General features: G+C 39.1%; 1 non-coding gene and 1 pseudogene across 1 annotated transcript; one reads left to right on the top strand and one right to left on the bottom strand.

Annotated features, from left to right (window-relative positions):
• Positions 1-11,710: 11,710 nt before the first annotated feature.
• On the bottom strand, positions 11,711-12,652 carry LOC119536737 (annotated as a pseudogene).
• Positions 12,653-17,246: 4,594 nt separating this feature from the next.
• On the top strand, positions 17,247-17,351 carry LOC119538899. Its single transcript, XR_005217685.1, has one exon. It is a non-coding gene; the product is annotated as a U6 spliceosomal RNA (small nuclear RNA).
• Positions 17,352-21,999: the final 4,648 nt, after the last annotated feature.

Genomic DNA, 21,999 nt, shown 5'->3' with positions numbered 1-21,999 from the left:
AGCAGCATTGTTCAGAACTGCCCAAGATGGAAGCAACTCAAGTGTCCATTAGCCAATGATTAGATATACAAACTCTGCTATATATACACACGATGCAATATAATTTGGTTGTTAGAAGGAATGAAGTCCTGATGCATGTGACAACATGGATGGACCTTGCATGACACAGAAGGAAAAATACTGTATTATCTCACTGATACAAGCTAACTATAGTAAGCAAAACTCATAGAATTAGAACCTAGAATATAATTTACTGGGGGATTTAAAGGGGATAGAAATTGGTGAGCTGATGTAATTTGTGCAGAGTTTCTATTTAGGTTGAATTTAAATGTTTGGAAATGGATAGTTGTTATGGTAGCACGTTATTGTAAGTGTAATTGAGAGTGCTGAATTGTGTTTGTGAATGAGATTAAAAGGGGAAGTTTTAGTCATGTAAGTTACTAGAAGGAAAATTTGAAGATAAAACATAGGACCGTATAACAAGTGAACCTTACTGTGAATGATGCCTGTGGTTAATAGTGCAAATATGAGTTCTCTTTCATGAACTACAACAAATGTACAATGCTAGTACAAGGTGTTATTACTGGTGTGCTATATGGGTAAAATAGACAATGTAAACTACAGACTGTAGGTAATGGTAATATTTTAATATTCTTTTTTTACTTTAGCATAGGCACCAAATAATGCAAAGCATCAACAATAGGGGGCTATGTTGGAGCATTGTATTTTTTACCTGACTTTTCTGCAAACCTACAACTTTTCTATTTTAAAGAAGGATGTTGAAAAACAAATGAAGGTAGGGCTTGACGACAGGAGACTCTGGTCTGTGGTCATTCAGGAGACAAGACTGAATGAGAGAGCCACAGTAATATATGTAGCATTGCCACTTAGCTAGTATAAATGCAAGATCCCTGGTTATTTTTGAATTTCAAGAAACAGTAACTGATTTTTGTCTATAAGTTTCACATACAAAATTAGGCCACAGGGCCACTAAAAATTATTTGCAGTATATCTGAAAATCAAATTTAACTAAGTGTCCTATAAAGCATCTAGATAACCTAAAATAAGGCTTCCAAAGCTTCTGTAGTGCAGTATTCAACCAACAGATGAGGATAAAATGAATTGAAAATCTTTTAGGAATTGGTTCTTGGCTGGGGAGGGCAAGAAACTCATGTGACCCTTAAAGATATTTCAGGGAAAATTCATCTTTAACTAAGGCTGCTACTGTAAAGAACTTGGACCAGGATTAAGGTAGCAAATAGCTGAGAAAAAATATAAGTTGCTTAAATGGTATGTAATCATATTTGCACATTAACTGATGCAAATATGGATATGTGTATAACATGGTAGGGAGACTGTGTTCATCTATGTTTCTTAAACCACACATATTAGAAATCAGTCTTCTCTGAAATCTTCATTTTGAAAATGAATCCATTACTAAAACTGTAACTGCTTACTCACCAATTTCAAATCAAAGAGCAAAAAAATCTGAAAAGCAATGCTCCAACTCTGAATTGTTTGCCATAAAACTCCAAGTCAAAAAAGTTAAGTGAAACTTAAGAGCATTTTAATTTTGAAATGTTACAAATCTCTCCCTTCTTTTCTTGGACAATCCTAGACATTGCAGCCATGACATATGGAAATGGTATTGAAGTAACTGAATTCTTTCTTGGATTTGGTGCCCAACACAGGTTTTGGCATGTCCTCTTCATTGTATTTCTACTGATGTACATGAACTCCATGGTGGGTAATATTAGAATGATCCTACTCATTAAAGCAAATTCCAGACTTCAAACACCTATGTACCTTTTCCTAAAACATTTAGCATTTGTTGATATCCACTATACCTCAGCAACCACTCCCAAGATGTTGCAAAACCTCATATCAGAAAATAAATCAATTTCATTTGTGGGATGTGTAAAGCAAGCATGGGTTTATGGGACATTTGGTACAAATGACTGTTACCTCCTGGCTGCTATGGCAGTGGACCATTATGTAGCCATCTGTAAACCACTTTGCTAATCCACAGTTATGTCCTGTAAGGTATGCATCCTACTGGTAGCTGCTTCATATGTAATTGGCTTAGTAAATTCCACTGTACACAGAAGTTTAATGTTTTCACTGTCCTTTTGCAAGTCCCACATCATTAACCACTTTTTTGGTAATGTACCACCGATTTTTGCCATTTTGTGTTCTGACATTCACATAAACATCATGCTACTTGTCTTTGTGGGATTTAACTTGACATTCACTATTTCGGTTGTCATATTCTCTTACGTATACATCTGGCTTCCATCCTAAAGATGCCTTCTACTGCAGGGAGGAAAAAAGCCTTCTCCACATGTGCCTCCCACCTGACAGCAGTCACCATTTTTATGGAACTTTTTTTTCACATGTACTTACAATCTCATTCTAATAATTCCCAGAAGAATATGAAATTTACCTTCATACTTTATGGAATTGTGATTCCCATATTGAACCCCCTGATCAATAGCTTGAGAAATAAGGAAGCAAAAGAAGCTCTAAAAGTAATAGGGAAATAGATCTTCTAGATCGCACCCAAATTATTAAAAATCAGCAACTCAAAACATCCAGTAGGCATGAATTCATATAATTTAATGTTTCTGAAATTGAGAACAAATTCTTCTCAGATCAGTAATTTTTCTCTGAAAGGAAAAGATAACAAAATGGGGAAATACAGTAAACATCTCCTGGAACTAATTTACCATAGGATAAGTTGAGTAACTTATCTGACACTCTCTGTGGAGAAGAGCTTTATTAAGGCTATCTAAATTTATAAAGCATATATAAATTTTTCAAAGTATTTAATACATCAAATAAATTTCAAATATACTCTTAAAGAGTACAAGCATGCTTATTTGCTTATAAATGATATTAACTATTATGAAACAGTATTAAAACATCATTATTTTCCTTTAACTACAATTTCCTTTAATCATCTACAATGAAGCTCTTTTAAATGCTCTTCAAAGTTTACACAAACATAAATGTAAAATAAATTTTCTGCGGAAAAAAGAATTTTATGACTCAGTTTTCTACACAATATGTCCACATTAACTACATTTCCTAATACTTGAAAACCCTGTTTTCTCTCATTAGTTACCCTCTTTAATCTGAATCTATCTCTTTCTCCTATAGGGAAAGGGAAGTGTTGAAACAATTTTTTCTTTCTCTAATAGAGGTAGAGAATCTAGAATGTTGATGGATCTAAAATATTACACAGTGGTTATCCATTTATGAGATACATACCAATCATTTTTGTTCAGGCAGTTTAAACTGCAGAAAATCATTGGGAACTCTAATGGAGGCCACGAGCCCTCTGAATCAGGAAGGAAAAATGTTAACAGAAAAGCTTTGGCAAGTAGTTTGAACGCAGGTACCAGAAACCCCACATAAATATTATAGATGCCATGCTAACTGGTTGAAAGAACAAGTTTCTCATCATAGGAATACCAGGTGGACTAATGAACTAGCAAAAAATGTACTTATAAGTAGCAATACAAGGAGAATTGGGCAAGAGTAAAAGATATGTTATTCAATATGATATCCATCATAAATTCTAAGAGAAGAGAAAAAAATAACCTGAAGTCAAAGTACACTCTCCTCCAAAATGACTATTTATTTTAAAAGGAAAGGACTTCACCCTCAGGATGTGTCCAAGTACTTTCAAATCCAAGAAACCCCAAACTCTTCTGGAGGATCATTAGAAAGGTAAAATGAAGATGGACTCAGGCCCTGTAAGTGAAAAGCTATGTTCCTTTTAAGAAAAACCTTTTTGCATGTAAGAGTGCAAATATCCAATGTCAAATGTGGGAATAGAGAGTCATATTGTGCTTTCCATTCAATAACAACAAAAAGGCAATCCAAAGAAATGGGTTCTCTAACAAATAGAGAAAAGTAGCCACATCTATGAGGCTTATTTGAAGGTGGACTCAGTTGTGGTAAGTTCTGGCTTCAGATTCCTTAGCAATTGTTAGCCTTTGTTAAAGAGGATATGTTCATTTCTACCATTGTAAAATAGGATAGTATGAAGTTGAATAATTACACATTATTTCATGAATCACTAGTTACACTTTTAGTCTATTTGGGTCAAGAGGAAGGAAAGAAAATATAGACTATGTGAGATTAAATCATTTCTTCATTCATTGATTTACTTAGGTTAGTTTGAAACATGTAAGTCCACTGGTGACCTGTAATTGAAATATACACTATGTCTTGCATGAGACTAAAGAAACCTCTGAGTTTTGCTCCAAAAAAACCTATCTCCCTAGAAAAGAGAGACTGTGATGTAGAACACATTCCAGTCATGAATAGCAGCCAGAAGCCTGAGACAACCAATGAGAAATGTAGTTGGAGGGGAAGGAAGGGTGATGACTGAGAAATTATCCCTGATGCAGAAGCCCAACACTCAACCATCAGTAGGGAATCCTAAGAAGTAGTAACCATTTAAATCATTCTATGGTCTTTGTGGGGTAAATATTTTGAAATGTTCCTTTGAACTTCATTTCCACCCTTCTTCTAATTGATGAAGTTAGAACATTCAGACACACATTTACAGATGTCCTTATGCCTATCATTATGGATGGAAATCAGATTTACTCATGGGAGATTTGGAAAGTAGAAGCAAGCCAAATACTGTCTTCTCTCTGGTCAGCAAATCAGTAATGATATGAGTGATTAGATGTGGTTTTATAGCCAAACTGGGGATTCCAGGTTCTACACATTGGATCTAGAAAATGAGAGGCAGATTCCTGAACTCTGAATCCCATGACTTTTGATATGTTCCTGATGCCTATTCTTCCAAAAACTCTAAATATTTTTAGTTATAAAATTCTCTTTGTTAAATCTTTTTCAGCCTGAAATAACTTGTATGTTTTCCTTTCGTTGAATTCAACTTTAACAGATGCACACACAATGTCAAATATGTGGCTACTTTCTGCCACTTTTCTGATGAAGAAAAGTTCCAGAAAAAGACAAACAATAAGGAAACAAGCAGCAGAACCCCAATGAGATCAGCATTAATGGTCATAGAATTAAAGAGGCTTGAAGTATACACACAGTTATGTATACCACAGGAATCAATCTTTGTAACCCCATTGCACATAGTACTGAGTTTTACCCTCAGTAGATATTTAGCAAATAATACCCAAAAGAAGCGATCACATAGACCATGTCCATTTTACCCAAATATCAAACTGTACTGACTACAACAATATCATTTGGGGACTTTCTTAGGAACAGATCTCTGATAGCACTTCCTAGGGGTTTAGAACTTGTACATATAATATAGGTAACACTGAAAAGTTTTCCTGGAGATCCTGACACTGTAACAGTGCCACTGGCTCTATTGATGCCACTGGCTCTACCATATCAGACATTAAACTACTAAAAGATAAACTCCAGAAGGATGGTTTCAGTATTAGATATTAGGTATCAAATTACATATTAGGCCTGGAAAATCCTAACACAATGAAAGACACACATTTGTTGGTAGGCATCATTGGGTTTTAGATGCAGCATATAACACAATTGCAATTGATGCTCCAACCATTTATTAGGTGGCTTGAAAGTTGGGGACCAGAAGAAAAGAGGGCACTGAAGAATGGCCAAGCTTTAGAATGAGAGCATCTCCCAACTTGGCCTGAAAGTTCCACAGATCCCATGGGGTGACACTATGTATGCTAGAAAAAAAAATGTGAGTCTTTGGCAAGCAAAGAGAAGGCTTTCCTAATGAAATCTAGAGCTTTAAAGCAGGAGCTGCCAAACTTTTTCTATAATAGTTCAAATGGATTAGAAATTTAAATGTTTGAAACAAACTTTTAAACTCTAGTTTCACACCTCCATGTAAGAGAAGTTTTGATCCTAAGGATAAAAAACTAGATAAACTCAAGCCTGCTAAATTAAGAATCTCTATTAAAATGTTTGCAACACTGATAACTAATATAGGATTGTATCAACAACATAGCAAAGACACATACAATCAACAACATAATGAGAAACAGACCAGATATTACCAAAAAGATGAATCATATGGCTAAAAATATCAGAAGGATTCTCAACATTACTATCATCAGGGAAATGAAAATTCAAATATAGTAAAATACCAATCATACATTTTTATTTTGAAAGATAAGAATTGTGACATATTAAAAGTACTTGAATTAGTTAGACCTACTACATTGCTTCTATCAGTATAAAGAAAACCACAAATTTGTAAATATATTGTATCATCTTTTTTTTTTTTTTCTGAACACTGATGAAAATCATTTTTATTAAGGAGGAATAAATTTCCAAAGGACAGGATTAACTATAAGAGCAGTTCTCAGCTTTGTCCTTAGGCAGGATCCTAATTGCCTTTGGGTCCAATTTCTAAGCTGTACCCCACTTCCTTCCCCCCACCACGCATGAATATCACCTCCTAGTAATACTTGAAAATGCACTTATTTCTGGTAACATCCTGCTTCTTCCATGCTGAGAACTGGGAAATTCACATGTTGAAAAGAGTGGATCTCTCTCAGCCCTCCAGGGTTTGGGTCAGCTGGGTGCAGGCTAGGCAACACCTGTGCAGCACAGTTCTGGGTGCATGTGCAATACTCAGAGCCAGTGCAGGGGACCAGGGGGAGCCCCTGACATGAACCACATGTGGGAGAGGCCCTGGGGCACTTTGGGTAGGCAGGAGGCCCACACAAAAGACATGCAACTGCTGGATGGCCCAACACTGCAGCCTACAAATCAATCCACCTATTTTAATAGGTGGACCCAAACACCAAAAACCAGACAAGTTCTAAAATATTCTGAAAGAGCCACTGCAGTGAAACAGTGAAGACTCATGTGAGCAGGTGTCTAGTGACCTAGATTCTTCTCTCAGTAGAATGACTGCAGAGGCAACTGTGCCATGGCACACTGAGGCAGGGGAGTCCACAAGCAGGCTCTGTCCTAGTGTCTGACCTTAACTTCTCTCTCTGAACACAGGCTGGAATGTCATCTGCCTTTGAAGTCCCATTAATGGAGCAGATTTTGCTTCTGAGACATTTAATGGGATCTGACCATCTCCTTTCCCTTGGAACATGGGACCTGTATCTTCAAGGTCCAACACTGTGCCTCAGAAAAGGAGCCAGAGATGGAAAACTAAATGTCAGGAAAACCATCACCTTTCAGGTGGGGTTGTGCAAATTCTCTTCTCTGGTGTCACCTTCACATAGGCACTCAACCCTCCACACACAGACCAGGGACAGTTTCCCTAAATGCTGGATCTTAAAGGAAATACAAGCAGCACACATTTAAGGACAGCAGCAGCACCAGAGCTGGTCCCCTCATCTCATCTCCCTGGGGCAGCTGGGCAAGCATTAAGGAGGCCCTTTGCCAAAATGGGTTGTCTTTTTCTTCAAACCAAAGCCACCTAAGTGCCAAGGAATCATTCAAGAATGAGAATGCTAAGCACATCTGGTGTATCTGAGAGAGAAGAGGGCACCAAATGTTCTGAAAGCACTGCCCAACACAACAAAAGGTTTAGCAGAACTTCCTCTTTACACAACTTCCATCCGAGGAAAGCCCATGACCACTTTATCTTAGGGCAGCTCAGGGCATGGTGTGGACAGACTCTGTGGCCCATGCTGAACCCAGGACCCCACACACATGAAGGACTGTGTGTCCAGGGTTTGGTTCAGCTGGGTGCAGGCTAGGCAATACCTGTGCAGCACAGTTCTGGGTGCATGTGCAATCCTCAGAGCCAGTTCAGGGGACTTGGGGGAGCCCCTGACATGACCCACATGTGGGAGAGGCCCTGGGGCACTTTGGGCAGGCAGGAGGCCCACACAACATCTACATCAGTGGCTCTCCACCCTCTGTGGACATTAAAATCATGTGGGATTAAAAACAAAATTTCATATGTGCTCATTTCTGCATAAACCACATTGGTATTTGATGGATCCAGGCTGGCACAGGCACAGGCCCCTTCTAGAAGCTCCTCCAGTGATCCCACTGGGTAGGCTGAGCTGAGAACTCTGATCTCAGCCAGCTTTTACAGATGAAGAAAATGAGACACAAAGAGCTTAGCTCACAGCCACATGGGTAGCTGAGAGCAAGGTGGGAACATGGCTGGCACTTTTCTGGTGCATTTTCTTCCTTGCTCACCCGTGGACAGCTCAAGCCCTGCATGTGGTCCAGGGCCAGTGAATGCCATGTGGGAATGTGGAGCCATGTGCAACCCTGCAGAGTCAGTCTCTGCAGGGCTCTGGGAGTAGCCCTGAGCTGGGTCAATGCCCGGGAACTGTGCTCAGTGCACACAGCTCCTTCACCTGATGGTGGAATAAGCACAACACACAGAAATTCCACCCAGCATTCCTAGGCTTTCTGCAGGTCTCTGGACTTTTGGTGCCAATCCTGCCATGTATGTCTCCTGGGGGATCTCTGGGTGCTGGAACAACAGGCTCCTTCAGCTGGGTGTGCATGCTGCTGTATCTTCTGAGTTAGTGTTCCAGAGGCTTCCATCCAAAACCAGAATGAACACTTATAGGGTGTCTCCCATGGGCCAGGCATTGCTTAGTGCTTGGAAACAAAAGCTGTCATTCAAAAGTAAGGAACCCTTAGTAAAATTAGGATGAGAGTTATTTGCTCTGAATTGTACTTAAAAATTCATTTGAGGTTGGTATTGAATACTGAGTGAACTTTTATATAGAGCAAAGAAACACTAGGGATTATCTTAATAAATGTCCTGAGACTCAGGTGGTCATGTCTGCAAACCTCCCAGCCACTGCTAATGCCATGGGCCAAGGGAAGGTGTGCACAGTCGCATCTTACACTTCCACTCCATCAATGTCTGTTCCTGGGACCCCCAAGCCTCTCAGGCAGTTATAACAAAATATCTCAGTTCAAGATTAGTTTTTGATCTTGGAGTTAAAATAACCTGTCTCAATTTCTTTTATCAAAGAAACAAAACAATTACAAGAATAAGAATTCTAGAGATTTCTATAAATTAAAAAGCTATTACACAAGATCTTTGATACAGTTACTCTATAAACAGAAGAGTTAAAAATATATTTCAGTAAAAAACCTACATGTGTTTTTAATATGTAAACAGTGTAACTATGAAGAAATATCTTATTTTGAGGGAGTTTATTGTTATATCTCTGCAATAATAGAGAAGGCACAACTACCTCCTGCTTTTCTACCATCTCAAGGGAAAAAGAAAATATTCATGAATAACAGTGAAATTAAAAAAAAAAAAAATCCCAAAGCTTTGGAGGCAAAATGGCTATAATCAATGAACAGAAAAGTTGCACATGAGTTTAGTTTCAATTTGCAAATAGTTCTCTTCTTCACCAATACAATAAATCACAAAATTTAGAGCCAGAGAGTTCTTTAAGGACCTTCTAATTCACCAGGGTCATTATACAAGAGGAGGGAGCACAAGTTCAGCAAAGCAAAGCAGCTCTGTGACCCTCCAGGATCAGCCACCGAGCTGCTTTGGCCTTCCAGGACTTCTGGCAACTCCACTACATGATTCTGGATTCCCTTCACTCAGGCTCTGGTTTTGAAAGGGAATCAGTAAATATAACCGAATGTCTAAAGGGAAACATGTTCAGTGACAAGGCTGATCTAACGCCCCTGAGGGAGTGATTCAAAGAGCCCCACCTGTTGCACAATGATGAACATGCCCTTCTCCAACAGGCCACAAAGGCAAATCTCCATGCTGCTTGAAGAACCATTCCCACTTCCTGCAGTCCTGACAACAGCACACTTGGAAGGTGGGAGAGTGATCCCTGGAGGGGTGGGGGTGGCAGATATGGGCCTGGCTCCTCCAGCTGCTGCAGAAGGAGTGCACCCCCAGGAGCCCCAGCAGGGGAGGTTTTCTTCCTTTCACACAAGGCCCATCACAGTGATCACAGGTCACATCTTTTCAACTTGTGAGGAGCCACAGGAAGCAGTACCAAAACAACCTTTTTTTTCCAGCCCAAGTAAAAAAGAACCCAAACCCTAGCAAGAACTGGCACAAACCCCTGAGCACCAAAAAGAATTCCCGGTTGTCTCCTAGTTAAAAACACTGGGATAACAAGGATGACTCAGAAGCAGACTTTTCCCTCATCTTCCCCTGGGTCAGCATCTCCCAGGCAGTGGGTATTTGTGTTTTTCTGGCCAGTAGAATGTGAGCCAAGATGAGATATGAAGGGATGCAGTGGAAGGGGTGCAGGGGTGTTAGTAAGCTTCAGTCACTTTCCAGTGCCTGTTACAGAGGGAACTTACTTTTTATTTTTAATGCCTGGAAAAGTGCCAGACCAGACAGATTTTTAGTAGATTAATACACAGAGGGGACCAGTCTGGAATGCAATGCATTTTTAAACACAGTGAAACACACATGGCAGGTAACCAGATGAGATAACTGAGCTTGAGATTTACCAGTTCACATCAACATTCACTGCCTCTTCCCCGAGAGGAGAGCTCTACCAGGTGTAGTTTACCTGTAGTGTGTAAATGCTAATAGAAGCAAGAGACCTGGGGAAAAAAACAGATTTAAAAGGGCTGAAAAGAGGAACCTGCTTTCCAAGGATGGGGTAGCTTCAATTAAAGAAACTTCATTCCTCCCAAGCTTGTGGACTTTCTGAGAGGGCACCTGTGAGGCACTCACCAAACAGCTACAGCATTAGCCAGAGCTTTCTTAGTAACCCTGCAGGCATTCAGATGTTCCAGAAGGGGAATATGAAGCGCCACAGTATTTTCAAAAGAAGGACACCCCAAATGTGCCAACTATAGGTGCCAGAAGATGACTGGCAATTAAGACAGAAAAATCTTCTGCAAGGCTACTTGGCCTAAATGTCTTTGCCATGGGGGAGGGCTGGTGGGAGGGATGGGGTGGGAGAGAATTTAGAAGCACCACTGCATGCCTTCAGAGAGGAGCATTCACCATCAGTGTGCTGTTTGACCCACTCTAATTAAGCACTCTGTTTCTGGGTGATTCTACCAAGCAAGAAAGACTGCCTGTGGGGCACCAGTGTTAAAGGAGGTCCACACCAGCGCAACTTGCAGTCACGTTCTCTACAACTGGAGTGGAGTCCTTGTGCATGGAGACTTGGCTCCAACTAATAAACTGAGATTTGTGGCTCTCAGGAAATGGCATGGGTTTTAAAGGCCATGTGTTTGCTTTTGGAGATGGCATTCAGATCCTACATATGGAGGTGGAGGCCAGGCTTGTGTCCCCTGGGTTTAGCAGCATCAGCCTGCATTTGATGTCCCACAAACTACTCTTAGGCAACACTTTCAGGTTCCTTTGCTTCACCAAAGACTTGCAAGTTAGAGAAGCCAACCATCTGCAAGGCAGTTTGGTTTCTATGCTACTGTCATAAAAGAGAGCGTGCATACAAGCACACACACACACATACAAGCCCCAATTTAAATCATGTCAGCAAAGGATGAAGTTTATGTAAAAAGAAGGAAACCTGTGTTTTTAGATGTTACAAATTAATACCAAAGTGATCCCTTGGCTTTCACTAGTTTTACTGGTCCCCAGGGTTCAGTAGCTCACATTGATTCCTCCATCCTTCTGCCCAGAGCTGATATTCGTGGCTGGATTTTTAGTAAGCCAGAAGGTCACTGGCATGGATCCTAAAAAGCAAACTCAAGGACCACATATATTATCTGCACCCAATAGCCACTAAGCCTATCAGGTATGATGAAAGTAAGGAGGCTTTCTCCTTCACTGTAACATAATATGTTTCAGATTGTCTTGAAGGATTGTGTGAAGAGTATGTTCTCCATGTTGCTGGTGGTGGTGAAATGGTGCAAGAGTGGCTTACTGTGGTTTAGTCTTTTTCTGTCTAAACAATGGACTATTTAGCGCTGCACATCCTGTAGCCTGTGGGGGTTGCTCTTGAATTCTGGGAAGTGCTGACCATCTTCACCTTCTCCACCAGGAGGTCTGTCTTGTTGAGGAACAGAATTATGGAGATGTTGAAGAATATCCTGCTGCCAACTATGATTTCAAAGATGTTCATTGACTCCACCAGTTGGTTGGTGCACCTGTCCTCCATGAGGACCTGGTCCTCTCATTATAGGACACCATGAACAGGATGGACATGATCCCACCAAAACACTGGAACCACTTCTGGCCCTGAGACCACTGACCAGCCATGCCCACCATTTAAAAAATGATTTTTTATCTCAAAATTGTGTTCCACAATTCCCTTGGTGGCTTTCCTAGACAGCAGGATGTCTTGCTTACTAGGAAAGTGATTCATTTGGCCAATCTGGTCCAAGTTTTCTAGGAATGCCTCACTGATTCACCTAGCTGGAACTCATTGCTCAGGCTGAACACTTCCCTGATGTCAGAATCCCTCTAGAAAGCCTCAAAGCAAGTACAACAGCTGGAAGGTGGCAGGTTCTACAGGTAGCCCTGCTTTGTTCTGGAAGGCCATTAAGAACATCCTGTGCTTTTCATTTTCAGAATCCTGGCAAGGAATACCAGGATCACAAGAACTCTGGAGCCCTTGAGGATTTTTTTCAATGTAGTGTTTGGGAACTCCAGCAGCGTCTTCTGTTTGAAGCCAAGACATTGGGTGATGCGCACCTGCTTGAAGAAGGTGGACTTGCCACTCTCACCAGTGCCCAGCCACAGGATCTCAACCAAGCACAGCACCATGCTGCTCATGGGCAAGCCACCCATCAATATTGCAGTTGTGCCTCCACACTTTGAGTCCTGGCCTGTGCCAGGGTCTCAGCTGCTGCCCTGTCCCTGCGTTCCTGGACCAAGTCCACCTCCACCTGCAGCAGGCAGCAGCTGAGCTGCTGCACCACCTGGACATGGCCTCACTGCTGCCAAAGTGCCCCTCAGGTGATGGCCCTGCTGTGCCAAGCCCAGGCCCCAAGGCAGTATGAACCCAGCAGGAGCCCTGGCAGCCAACCCCCACACAGCAGGGTCTGCTGCAAGCAGACTGGTGCAGTGGCCTTATTACCTCAAGTGGCATCCCCTGGCCTATTCCACTAGGCCATGCCACCAACAGCTCCCAAATTTCATTATCTTGGAATACTCCACCCTTAGGTGTATTATCTTGCAATACTCCACCCATAGGTGTATTTCTGTATTGTAGTACTCCACCTATAGGTGTATTTCTGTATTGCATTATCTTGCAATACTTGACCGATAGGTGTATTTCTGTAATACAGGGTTCCCCAATAATGTCCACATCCTCATGCCCTGAATCTGGGACAATGTTACCTAACATGGAAAAAATAACTTTGCAGATGTGATAAAGTTAAGGACCTTGAGATGGGGAGATTGTCCTGGATTATCCAGTTAGGTCCCACCAAATCAGAGTATTCCTATAAAGAAGTTTTCCCAGCAGAGATCAGTGGTGGAGGGCCATGTGATTACAGAAGATGGTCAGAGGGGGTGTAACTTTAAAGGAGGAGGAAAGGGGCCATGAGCCAAGGAAAGTGGACAACCTCTAGACTCTGTAAAAGGCAAAGAAATAGGAAATTTCTCCCAAATCACTTGATTGGAAACCAGGAGACATGAATACCTGAAAAATTGTACCACTATATATCTCAGGGAACTACTTAAACATCCACGGAAATATTACTAAAGAAATGCCCCACCAAAAAAAAATATATTCTAGGAATTGAGGTCAAAATATAATATCAGTTGATGCAAAAAGAGTGACCATAATGATTTGGAGCCAGAAGCTCTGGCAAGCCTCAGATTCTTTGTTGCAGGAAGAATGGCTATGAACAAAGAGATATTCCATATGAAAATGACCAGTATACATAGTAATGGTCACTCAGTAACAGACTATACACTGTCAGAAAGGAAGGGTTTGGAGACCAGCCACACCTGCTCCCTCAAAGTTGCAAGACTGATTATGGAACATCCTGGTGCTCATGTCTCCAAGGGGCTGATTAGGGCTTACAGATACCAGCTTCCCTCCCACACCATCCCCTAGTAGTTTAATCAGCTGAGGGACCAGTCAGAGTGGGACCTTGCATTGCTTGTTGTGTGTTTGTCTTTGCAGCAGACTCCCAGGTTTTCCTAACACCCCAGACTGCTGAGAGGTGATGCACAGAAATGTTTACTCCACGGGTCAGCTACAAAGAGAAGTTTTTTAAACAACCAAAGGAATCCAGTCTTTATCTCCTTGAAACCCTGTAGAATCCTGTTTTCACCTTCTAGCAATCTGCAGCTCTGAGGAGATAGCTTAAAAAGCATTGTCTACTTCTTTTTATTTTTCAAATATTGAGAGGATTTTTGGTAGTTAATGTTCTTTTCTGCTTTATCTGCACTCTATTTTAGCCTACTTCTCATTCTATCTTGTCCATCATGGTTACATGGTCCAATCATACATAGACATATCAGAACATGAATCTCAGAATCTAATTCCAATGCCATCTTCCACTTCCCTAATTCAATACAGAAGCAACTCCTTTATATTTGCGCCTTTAAAAATTGTACAATTAAATATAGTTATCTCCCTTTTGCATATGCCACCCTAATACAAACTGCCATTATCACCCACTTGGATTTGAGAATGAGGTTTCTGAATGGTCTCCCAGGTTCAATTTTTCCTTTTATAATCTAGATTCCAGACAGCAGGAGGAGTGACCTAACACAGACCTTGCCACCTCCAACATGCACCCTATGATAGCACTCACTCACACTTAAAACCCAAACACCTCACCAAGACACCAAATGCCCGGAATTATAAGACTGTTCCCTGTCTCTGACCTAATGTGGAAGATGTTATCCTTCAGTCCCTCTAGCCTGCTTTCTCATCCTTGTAACACACAAAAAAGCCAACTTTATTCCAGGTCCCACCATAAAGATTTTACACTGTCTTTTTGCTCAGTCATTTTGCATTTTCCACAGATCCATACATAGCTGGATGCTTCACATCTTTCATATATCAGACCAAATTCCATCTCCATAGAGACATCTTTCCTGACCTAGATTGTGTGTCTCCTCACCAATCATCACCCCAGGGGGTCTTATTTTCTATATAAAATGTATCCCTGTCATAAATTATGTTGCTTATTCATGAGTTGCCTTATCTATGGCTATTCTGCAAAACACACTAGAATGCGAAGAACCAGGAAAGTCACAACCATCTTTTCCTGTTTCCTAAATGTTCCCAGTGTATAAAACAGTGCCTGGTACACAGATGGTGCTCAATAATGTCTCTTGCATTAGCATAGAGCACTGTTGCAATACTTAATTTATGCTTTGCCTCAAGAAGACTGAAGATTCTGCATCTTGGTTCTTATCAGACTTTTGGTCTGGTTCAGTCTTGTGACCTAGATCTTAGATGTGAACTCAAATTCAGTTATTCCAGTCTCACCTTCATCCTTTATTATCAGTGTAGATGTAGCCAAATCACTTCACCTGCATGATCCTAGGCTCCTTCATCTGCAAAATGCAGACACTAACTATTCTAACCCACTCAGTTCTGGAGGATGAAACACTGCACTGTTAGTGAAACCATTTCACCCAGTGCCTCAAATGGTCAAGACACACAATAAACAGAATTACAATTATTGGTGTTGGTTTTCTGCACTCATGAGTCGTCATGGAATTTAGAAGGCCAAATTTCCCACTCAGAGAAAATGTTGCCTTGATACACTATTTTTCATTTTTTGTTCCATGAAGATTTGAATGAATACTGATTTTAAGCACCATACTAGGCACATTCCTCATCAAAACAACTGATTATGCCTCCCTTCAAAGAACTAGCCATCTGGAATAAACTAGTGATTCACAATATAATTACCACATAGGTAAAATCTATAGATATATGCCCAGGTCCATGGTGATGGGAAGAAAGGGCAAAGCTCTAAGTCCCAAGAGGTGTGGGGGGAAACCAGGTGCATATTAGCCCTGAGTCAAGAATGAAAGGATAAGTAGGAATTTACCAGGAGAAAAGTGAATGGAGGGAAGTGGAGCAAAGCCAGAGGCAGAGAGTTTCTGAAGACATTCCAGGAAAAGACATGCCCCTGAAAAGTGGCAGTGTTGCCTTCACTAATGCTGCTGCTGAGATAATGAACAAACTGTGCAGGGTTTTGTGAGCTAAATCAAGGAGTTTGAAATTTATCCTGAAGGACATGGGGAGTCATTGAAGGAATTCAGTCCAGGAAAACAGAACACCTAAAATGTGTTTTAATAAGATGGCAAGACTTGTGAGACAGAGATCATTTAGAAGGTTAATTTTGTAATCCTGATGTAAAGTACAAAACTTACTATGAAGTAAGACAGTGAATATGGTGATGGAGAGCAGGCAGTATATGAAAAAGAAATAGAATTAAGTGGTCTTTAGTCAGGCATTCAAATAAAGACCAAATGTAGAACTGTGGGAAGTAGGGCTAATGTCTTGGGGAAGGAAAACCAAAGCCTCATTAGTTTGAAGCCTAAGAATTTTAATTCTCTTTCAGCCATGCTTAGGACCTAGGACAAGGCTAATGGTGAGCAGTAAGTGGTCAAAATATGGTGCGATGTTTGATGGGATGATACCTTGCAAGAAACTCTGATTACCAACAACAGGTTCAGCTTGGATTTCTTTATCACTATCTTTACATGACTCAGCAGGGGGCAGAAAGTTGAAGGAATTTTCAGAAGTAATTCTACCCATCTTTTTTCTCATTTGCTTTGAATACCTCTCAAGGATTAAACAATTGTACTATTGATTTATATTCAAGAAGAGAGTTCAGATTTTGCAAACAAAAACCAAATAAGAATTCTCAAACACTATTTGGTAAAAGATTACTGCAGGGAATAAATGTTCTGTATCAACAGCACTTAGAACAGGACAATACTCTTGTTGCAAAATTGGCAACCACACTTCCCAGATACACCTACATCTGGATGATGCCATTTTTGCCAGTTGTACTGGTTAGGTTTAGAGACTACATTTAAATGCTTAATTTAATATCTGCCCAAATTAAAAAATATTACAATACTCCACAATGAAATGTGGGGAAAAAACACATTGAAATATATCAATTCTCCCTGCTTTGATTTTTTTTTTAAATACTGTATTCTGAGACATAAACATACAACTCACAGGACTTAGTTCTTACCTTAGCAGTGTTACAAATTACATGTCACAAGAGGCTCAAGGTAATTTATGAATATTTGAAAACAGAATTGTTATGAGTTTGTTAAAATAAGACTAGCTACTCTAATAAATAAACCCCAAATCTCACTGACTTATCACAAAATATTTTTCCAATCACATAAAATCCAATGGAGGGTGCTCACTTTGGCAGCAGATATACTAAAATTGGAACTGTGCAGAGAATGTTAACATGGCCCCTGCACAGGAATGGCTACACATTCTGAAGCATTCCATAATATTCAGTAGCCTATTCACAACTGCCAAAGATGGAAGCTACTCCAGTGTCATTCAACAGATGATTGGATGCACAGACTGTGATATATATATATACATGATAGAATATTATACAGCTGTAAGAAGGAATGAAGTCCTGATGTTTGTGACAACATGGATGAAACTAGCGGGCATTAGGTTGAGTGAAATAAGCATTACACAAAAGAACAAATATTGTATGCTCTCACTGTCATGAGCCAATTATATTAGGCAAAATTCATAGAATTTGAATCTAGAATATTGGCTGCTGGGGGATTGAAAGGGTGTACAGAATGGGGAGCTGAGTGATTTGTGCAGAATTTCTATTTAGGTTGATTAAAAATGCTTGGAAATGGAAAGTGGTGGTAGCACATCATTGTGAATGTAATTAGTGATTCTGAATTGTCTTTGTGAGTGTCATTAAAACAGTAAGTTTTGGTCATGGAAGTCACAAGAAGGGAAATTTGAACAGAAAACATAGGAATGTATAACGTGAAACTTATTGTGGATGATGCCTGTGGTTAATAGTGCAAATATGAGTGTCTTTCCTGAATTATAACAAATGTACACTAGTGCAAGGTGTTAATATTATGGTGCTATATATAGAAAAGTACAACTAATGTAAACTACAGATTGTAGTTACCAGTAATGTTTAATATTCTTCATCGCTTGAAACATAGGTTTCACAATAATGCAAACTGTCAACATTAGGGGGCTATATGTTAGCACTGTAGTTTTTACATGATTTTTCTGTAAACCCACAACTTCTCTAATTAAAAAAAAAGTATATTAATAAAAGAACCAATGAAAGAAGGGGCTGTGGGCAGAGCATTCCAGTCCATGGTCATTCAGGAACCCAGCCTGAAGGAGAGGGCCAAATCAACATATGTAAGGTTGCCACTTAACAAGTGTAAAAGCAAGACACCTGGTTAAATTTGAATTTCAAGAAACAGTGAGTAATTTTTCACTAAAAGTATCCCATGCAAAATTTAGGCAACACACTAAAAAATTAATTGTACTGTATCTGAAATTCAAATTTAACTGGGTGTCATATAAATCATCTAACAAATCTAAAATAAGGATTCCAGTTTCCATAGTTCAAGAAGAAAGGGAATTGAAAATCTTCTGGGAATTGGTTCTAGTTGGCTGGGGTGAACCATGAAACTCATGTGACATTTAAAGATATCTCAGGGTTCCCCCATAACTAGGGGAACTAATGTCAAGAGCTTGGATGCAGATTAAGGTAGTAAATAGCTGAGAAAAATTATGAGTTATTTAAACTGTATATAATCATATTTACTTATTAATTGAGGCAAATGGATATGTGTTTAACATGGTAGAGAGAGTGTACTCATCTATGTTTCTTAAAACCACACATATTAGTGGTCAGTATTATATTGTGAAAATACTGTTAATTTTGTATATGAACTCCTGGCTAAACTGTAACTGTTTACTCAGTTATTTCAATCAAGAAAATTGAAAAAGAAATCTGGAAAGCAAAAAACCAATTGTGAATGTTTGAGTGAAAATTCAAGTAAAAAAAAATGAAGTACAACTTAAGAGTATTTTAATTTTGAGATGATACAAATATCTCCCATCTTTTCTTGAACAACCCTAGACATTGGCAGCCATGACATATGGAAATGGCACTGAAGAGACTGAATTCTTTCTTCAGGGATTTGGTGCCCAACAGAGGATTCAGTGTGTTCTTTTCATTGTATTTCTACTGATCTTTGTGACCTCCATGGTGGGTAATATTAGAATGATCTTACTCATCAAAGCCAATTCCAGACTTCAAACACCCATGTACTTTTTCCGACAACATTTGGCATTTGTTGATACCTGTTAGACCTCTGCTATCACTCCCAAGATGTTGCAAAACTTCATATCAGAAAATAAATCAATTTCATTCATTGGATGTGTAATGCAGTCATGGATTTATATGACATTTGCAACAAATGTCTCTTACCTCCTAGCTGTTATGGCTGTGGACCATTATGTAGCCATCTGTAAACTCCTTTGTTATTTGACACTCATGTCCTGTACAGTATGCATCCTATTGGTAGCTTGTTCCTATGTCATCAGCTCAATAATTTCCTCTGTACACACATGTTTTACATATTCACTGTCCTTCTGCAAGTTCCACAAAATTAATCATTTCTTTCGTGATCCTTCCTTGATTCTTGCCATTTCATTCTCCAACATTGGCATCATCATGCTACTTGTCTTTGTGGGATTTAACTTGATGGTCACTATATCCATTGTCATGTCCTCTTAATATACATCCTATCTGTCACCTTAAAGATATCTTCTACTTCAGGGAGGATAAAAGCCTTCTCCACGCATCACCATTTTCTATGTAACTCACTTACATGTGCTTACTGCCTCATTCTAATAATTCCCAGGAGAATATGAAAGTTGCCTCCATATTTTATGGATTTGTGATTCCCATGTTGAACCCCCTGATCTATAGCTTGAGAAATAAGGAAGTAAAAGAAGCTTTAAGGGTAGTAGGGAAGAAATTCTTGTAGATTGGACTCAAATTATTAAAATTCAGTGTCTCAAAGAGTCCATGAATTCATACAATTTAAAGTTTCTGAAATTGAGAACATGCTTTTCTCTAGATCAGTGTTAATTCTCTCAAAAGGAAATATATCAGAATGGGAGAAATACAGTAGACATCTCCTGGAATTAATTTACACTAGAATAATTTTGAGAAACATACCTGACATTACCCATGGAGAAGAACTTTATCAAGGCTATCTAAATTATAAAGAGTATATAAATTTTTGAAAATTTCAGTACTTCAAATAAATTTCAAATATATTCTTAAAGAGTACAAACACACTTTTTGTGTATATGAAATATGAAAGATTATGAAATAGTATTAAAACTTCATTATTTTCCATTAATTACAAGTTCCTTCAATCATCAACAATGAAGCACTTTTAAATTATCTTCAAATGTTGCACTAATCTAAATGTAAAGTATATTTATTACTGTAAAATATGTTTTATGACTCAGACTATTTTCCATACAGTGTGCCCATGTTAACATTTCTTTACACTTGAAAACCCTGATTTTCCCCATTACTTACCTTCTTTAATCTGAATCTATCTCTTTCTTGCTTAGTGAAAGGTAAGTGGTGGAGCAATTTTCTTTCCCGTTCATCAAAATAGATTGAGAGTTTTGAAAGTAGATGGATCCAAAATACTTAACAGTCATCATCCATTTAAGAGACACATACAAGTGATTTTATTTCAGACAGTTTACACCACAGAAGTGGATGCCATGAGCACTCTAAATCTGGAAGAAAAAGTGTTGAAAGAAAAGTTTTGAGCAGTAGATTGAGGCAGGCAACACAACCCCCACCCCCACCCCAAGTATTATAGATGGTATAATAACTGGTTGAAAGAAAAAGATTCCCACCAAAGTAACAATAGTTGGGTTAATGAACTATCAAAAAATGTACTTATAAGTAAAAATATTAGGAGAATTGAGTAAGAGAAAAGATATATTTTTCAATATGGTGACCCTCATAAATTCTAAAAGAAGAGAAAAATAACATCCTGAAGGCACTATAGACTCACCTCCAAAAAGACTCTTTAATTTAAACAAGGGAACTTCAAACCCAGGGTGGGTCCAAGTACTTTCAAGGCCCAGAATCTCCAGACACTGCTGGGGGGTCATTATTAAATAGAGGACCTGCAGGAGAAAATTTTTTTTCCACTTAAGAAAAACTTTTCTTCATGTAAGAGTGTGAATATCCAATGTAAAACACGGGAATGAAGAGTCATATAGTGCTTTTCTTTCAATAAAGAGCCCAAGGAAATGGGCTCTCCAACAAATAGACAAAATAGCCACATCTATAAGGATTATTTGAAGGTGGAAACATTTGTGGTAGGTTCTGGCTTGAGATTCATTAGCAATTGTTAGCTTAAAGAGAGAACATTCCTTTGTATCTATGTAAAATAGGAATGTCTGAAGTTGTAATTACACATTATTTCATGAATTATCAATTACACTTTTAGGCTATTTGGGTCCAGATGAATTAAGGAAAATACAGACCAAGCACAATTGAATCATTAGTTTATTCATTCATTTATTGAATTTCAGTTACAAATATTTACTGAGGGTCCCCTGTAAGTATTGGTGATCTGTAATTGAAAAAGATACTATGTCTAGCAAGAAGCTAAAGAAATATTTGAGTCCTTGTCAAAGAAAACAAAAACACCATTTCTGAAGAAAAGAGGGACTATGATGTAGGACTCATTCCTAGACCTGAATAGCATCCAGAAGCCTGAGACAACCAATTAGAAAGGTAGCTGGAGGGGAAGGCAGGATGAAGACTGAGAAAAAATATACCTGAAGCAGAAGCCCAAAGCTCAGCCATCAATAGAGGACCCTCCTAACTAGTAGTAACCTACTAAATCATTCTCTGATGTTTAGGGGTAAATATGAAAAGTGCCTTTCAACTTCCATTCCACCCCAATTCTAATTGATGAAGTTAGAAAGTTCATAACTAAATTTCCTGATATCCTTGCAGTTATCATTATGGGTGGAAATCATATTTACTCATGGCAGATTTGGAAGGTAAAGTAAGCCAAATACTGTCTCCTTTCTGGCCAGCAAAGCA

Source organism: Choloepus didactylus, chromosome 6 (assembly GCF_015220235.1).
Source record: "Choloepus didactylus isolate mChoDid1 chromosome 6, mChoDid1.pri, whole genome shotgun sequence".
In the NCBI taxonomy this organism is placed as follows: Eukaryota; Metazoa; Chordata; class Mammalia; order Pilosa; family Megalonychidae; genus Choloepus; species Choloepus didactylus.
The sequence above is the reverse complement of the archived record's forward strand: the minus strand, read 5'-3'. Positions and strand labels throughout refer to the sequence as shown.